This window comes from Populus euphratica, unplaced genomic scaffold, assembly GCF_000495115.2.
Source record: "Populus euphratica unplaced genomic scaffold, PopEup_1.0 scaffold1038.1, whole genome shotgun sequence".
NCBI classification, from domain to species: domain Eukaryota; kingdom Viridiplantae; phylum Streptophyta; class Magnoliopsida; order Malpighiales; family Salicaceae; genus Populus; species Populus euphratica.
Window position 1 is genome coordinate 36,217 of NW_011500519.1, and position 5,611 is coordinate 41,827.

The 5,611-nt window shown below is 33.7% G+C and overlaps 1 pseudogene; it reads left to right on the forward strand.

Annotated features, from left to right (window-relative positions):
- The first annotated feature begins 38 nt into the window (after positions 1 to 38).
- Positions 39 to 3,410, forward strand: LOC105115156 (glucan endo-1,3-beta-glucosidase 6-like; annotated as a pseudogene).
- Positions 3,411 to 5,611: the final 2,201 nt, after the last annotated feature.

A 5,611-nucleotide genomic window follows, 5' to 3' on the forward strand; every position in this document is an offset into this window, starting at 1 on the left:
GGGGAATGTAAGCTACCTACCCTTTGGATCCAACAATTATGGTGAGGCTGCTTAGGGAAAACGAGATCCAAAAGGTTAAGCTTTTTGATGCAGATTATGATACTCTAAAAGCTCTTGGTAAGACTGGGATTGAGGTCATGGTGGGTATCCCAAATGACATGCTTGCTACTCTGGCTAGTAGCATGAAGGCTGCTGAGAAATGGGTTTCCAAAAATGTCTCCGCACATGTCACCTCAAATAATGTCAACATCAGGTCAAATTTACTCTTGCTTTCATGTGTGTGTGTGTGTCTTGTTTCCTGACTTGGTTTACAAGAAATTGAGATTATTAGCTGAAATTAATTGTTTGTTTTCCTTCCTTTGAACTGTTGGCAATTATTGTGATAATTTATCTTTTAGTTTGTGGTTGTTGAGAGAAATATTGTTCGGAGGGTAAGGGTGTTGCCTGGTCTTATGTTCAGTTATGCCAGTTCCAAATGGCGTGAAATTTCAAGATTAGATGTAGTAAGTTAGATGCTGGGATGTCATTATATCTTGTCTTCATCAGTTTGAGAGCCTTTTCTCTGCCTGCCTCATTGAAACTGATCTATAATAATGTCTAAAGCTCTCTTTTAATTGTTGGCGGATTTATCTGTACAGTATGTTGATGTCCCTTTCGATTTATTGCAGACTAACTAAACAATGTCATGTTCTTCAAAAGATTTAAATTAGAATTTGAATTAACTTAAGTCTTTTTGTTATTGGTGACAGATTTTATCTGCACATTTTGTTGTGGTCCCTCTTGATTTATTACGGACAGCACAGTCATAACTCCAAGAGGTTTCAATTAGAATTTGGATTGACTAAATGACTGTGCTTTATCATCATGTTAACACCAACAAATTAATTCTTGTCTGGCTATATGTTTTTATCTGATACAGCCAAGAGACAACTCGATGAAGGTAACTTAACTTGGCTACGTAATTGTGGGGGTTGTGTTTGATGTTTGGCACTTTTGTGAATTTGTCTTACCATGATTTATTTTATAGCCTTTTGTTTTCTCTATCTTTCTTTATAAGTTATTTATATTGGGGATTCCTAGTTTATCTTGAAATTGCTACACCAAGAAGTGATTTTATGGGTTCTATTGCATGAAAGTTAGTCACTTGCCTTGGTTCCTGCTTAGAGATTTTAAAGACTTCCGATTATACTCTCCAAAATATTTGAAGATTTTCTACTGTCTAGCTCATTTATCAGCAAATGTGTTATGGAGTTCAAGTTGCACCTTTTAGGTATTGGCCGAATCCCAGGTCCCTTCTTCCAGTGAACTTTAAGTCCCATTCTTCAGTCATGGTTTCTTGCATGTCCTGGGTGATTCCATGCCCTATTCTTCAATTAATCTTGCCCATTAGATGGTGGTGCTTGGTCTAGAAAAAGTTGAATATGAAATCTTATCTTTTTGTCTTGGTTTTGGTTCACATGAAAGGAATGAACTGGAATAATTTACGATGCATCGGACAAACATAAATTTGATTGAGGGAAGCATCATGGTCTTTCTGACTCTTCTGCGCTCTAACATTCATAGTTTGGGTGCAATCTTGATTTAGGTTCCCAAAAGGCCTTCTGTTTTCATAAGTTTCTTGTTTTCTCATTGTACATTTTGATTATAAAATGTAATGTTGGAATAGGAATTGAACTATCAAAGTGTCAAAAAGGCCGCAAACTATGCAAAGCAAAGTCAGGTAACCTTGCCTGCAAAATTCCAAAAAAAGAAAGAAGCAATAGAACAATCAAACTAAAATCTGGAGCCAGCAACTCTTAACAATTTCCTCCAGAATATTAATGGTATGGGATCATATTAGTTGGACTGAACTTTGTGGTCCCATTTGTTTTGATCCTCAGTTACACTAGATGTTAGTGGCTCTACTTCTTTCTTGTAGAAATCTCATATTTAAACATCCAGAAATACAGTTCACATCATTCTATCACTGTTCATATCATCAGATGTGAATAGATTCCATTTGTCAATAAAATCACTTGTGTTTTCTGCTAATTTTATGTTACCCTGAATGTGAAATTGTCCTGAAATTCACCTCTAAAAAAAAAAAAAGCTCTTGAAAGCAAGTGCACGTAGTGTTAACTATGGGAGACATCATTAACATAATGGCACTGGCATCTTTATGTATTTGGCTGATATAATCTGTCTGAAAAAAAAAATTCGAACATTCATCCTTTCTAAATGTATGGTATGGAAATGATGGGCTTTAGCATATTGGATGGGCATGCATCTTTTGCATGTCCTGGAATTTGTTGTCGCCATCTTGGATTTACAGGTTCTTATATGCCTTTAGACATGAAATGTGTACCCAACGATTTTGGTGTAATTTTATTTTGTCTAGATAGAGGTGATGAAATCTTTGGAGGTTTATAAGAAAGATAAAAGGGTTCCATAGACTTCTGCCATTTTGTTGTCTTGTGAAAACTTGACATCAAGTGCAGAAATATAGGCATGACTTGACACTAATTAATTTGCTTTTTGTCTAACTTATCAAATTATTCTTGTACAGATATGTTGCTGATTAGTACTTAAAAGTGCATTTTTATCATGGTTTTATATCATTATTTTGCACTTGAAGTATCAATAACTCCTTAACTAAAATATTTCCAGTGGGAAAGGGACTCCATTAAAGCCTAATGCTGATATTAATGCCTATTTGTTTAGTCTGATTGATGAGGATGCCAAAAGTGTTGATCTTGGGAACTTCGAACGGCACTAGGGGGTATTTACATTTGATGGAATGCCCAAATATGCTTTCAACCTTGGCACAACAAATACAGAAGCTTTAATTCCAGCAAGAAGAGTCAGCTACCTGGAGCGTAAATGGTGTGTGATGAAGCCATCGGCCAAGCTTGATGACCCCCAAGTGCCACTAAGTGTAAGTTATGCCTGCGGACTAGCTGATTGCACTAGGCTTGGTTATGGGACTTCATGTGGAAATTTGGATGCTAGGGGGAACATCTCATATGCATTTAACAGTTATTTCCAGATACAAAATCAACTTGACGATGCATGCAAGTTTCCAAACCTTTCGACAATCACTAAGACAGATCCATCTACTCCAACCTGCAAATTTGAGGTAATGATTGAGTCATACTATGGCGGTGCGGTATAGGCACTCGGGCATGCCAAGAAGGCAGTGGGTTTGGTTGCATGTCTCATTCTATTTTTCTTAGAAATTGTGTAAACCTCAAAGCTCCCCTAACTTTTTGTGGTAGCAGTTTTCATCAACTAGTCTCATTAATCTAGTGTGTAGGATATAAAGGAAGCTAGCCAAGAGCGATTTTGGAATTGAATAGATTGTAACTTGATTTTTGTGTGTTCTAGAAACGAATGTTCGAATGTATGAAAATAAATTGTTAAACTATTTAATATATGCATGCATATTTAGAAAATAAAGCTTGCGAATGGAGGCCATATCATACCGAGCTGATCAGTTGGAAAACGTGTTGCAGTTCTGAAAGTTATGGTAACTAAACAGCCATGGGGGATTGGTTGCTTTATCTATTGAACTAGAACACCTTGTATCTAGGTATCAGTTAGGAACCCAGAATATTATGTGTTTTGGCAAGCAACTAAGAAGATAGCTCCAGCTCCCCAACCACTAGAAGAATGCTCGATCGCTACATCATTAGATTGGACACTGCCTAACATCTCCCAAACATTGTTATGGAGATGGTTTTCAAAGACTCCAAATTAATGCTAATGAAGTCCACCTTCCATGGTTGCATTTTTTCTACAAATTCTTCCACGCTTTTTTAGGGTCCCCGCAAGACCAGGCCCAGCAAGACAAGAACGATGTTTTGTAATGCAGTGACAAACCCCAGGCACAACCTCCCTTGCCAATGGAGTAGAATCAATAATCCAGGATCAAGAGAATATCGATGCTAATTAGCATTCACCTTCAAACCTTGAAGTGGAATGATTAAGACATGTATACTTTGTGCCATTATATAATTAACATGTTTCTACTTGAATTCAAAGCTTTATGTAAGAGTAAAATCAATTATTAAATGTTTAGCTGGTGATACATTACTGATAGAATAATCTTTCTAAGGTCAAATTCTAATCTTGAATGTATGCTCCAAAGGTTGAATAACCATGAATATCAGAACAACCATGAACAAGACCTTATCATAACCTCAAAGGAAAAGATATAAATCATACCTCAAAAACCAAACATTTGATTCAAGCAATCTAAGAGAACCCGGACATAAACTTCTTATCGTGTACAATGGTGCAAGACAATGTTTAACATCCGAGGAAATCAACTAGAGTGTGGTGAACCTCTCTATCAATCTCCAAAAAGACTGGAATCAAACCTCTGCATAACAACCAAAAGAAGAACCTACACTTCAACACACCTTCATGGAGATGACTCTATAGATGTGTGTAGCTGTGGGATGATCGTGGGTTTAATTAGTGAAGCAATACTATGCATGTGGGTGATTCGTTTCTTTCAGCATGAGTTAAACACGAAACGATAAACCAAAAAAAAATAAAAGCGGTATCATAAAATTTTCTTTATCAGTTTGTTTTAATTTACTTCATGGCCAAGCATTACAAAATAAATAAACAATTTTTTTTTGCATGAATTAACATTTCATAAAATGAAAAAAATATTAGCATTACAAAATAAATAAATAAATATTTTTTTTGCATGAATTAACATTTTATAAAATGAAAAAAATATTTGTGTTGACTTATTTTTAAAATATTTGTTGCATGTATATTTTTAGCTTAATAACATTATTAAACCCATTAAAAACTTGACCCGGGTTAAATGACTTATTGGTCTACATATTCAAAATACAAAAAAATATCTTCTTTTTATAAAGTAAAAAATAATAATTAGTAAATTATAGATTTTTTGAAGGAATAGGCCAAAACTTATTTTCAGCGTAGATACGGGTTCAATGTTTTATTTTAATAATTTTGATAAAATATCCTACAATTAGAGATTATTATCATAATTTTTTTAATAAAAATACCTAATTTTGATGAAATCTCCTACATTTAGAGATTAACACCATGATTGTTATAAAAACACTCAACTTTGATGAAATCCCTTACAATTAAGGATTAAAATAATGATTATTATAAAAACTCCTTAACTTTGATGAAATCTCCTACAATTAGAGATTGATGTCATAGTTTTTGTAAAAATACCTAACTTCGATGAAATCTCCTACAATTAGGGATTAAAGTAATGGTTTTTTTTTATATAAAAATTTTAGCTTCAACAAAATCTTCTTTGTTAGGGATTATCATTATTTTTTTAATGAGTCTTTTATTTTTAAGAACTGATATCTTATTTTTATTAAATCACGAATAAGCTCAAAAATATATCCTTTTTTAATCATAAATGAAACGGTAAAAGTGATGCTTATCTTTTATTAATCATAATTAACTTAGTACAGGATCTCTGAATAAATCAATGTTTTTTTATGATCTCTAATTTTTTTAATTATTAGATAACGACTCCAAAATAATTAATTCATTTTGGTGTTAATTCATCATGGTGTGACATATAGGATGATAACTATATTTCTTATTACATTTTTAGCTCTTTTCC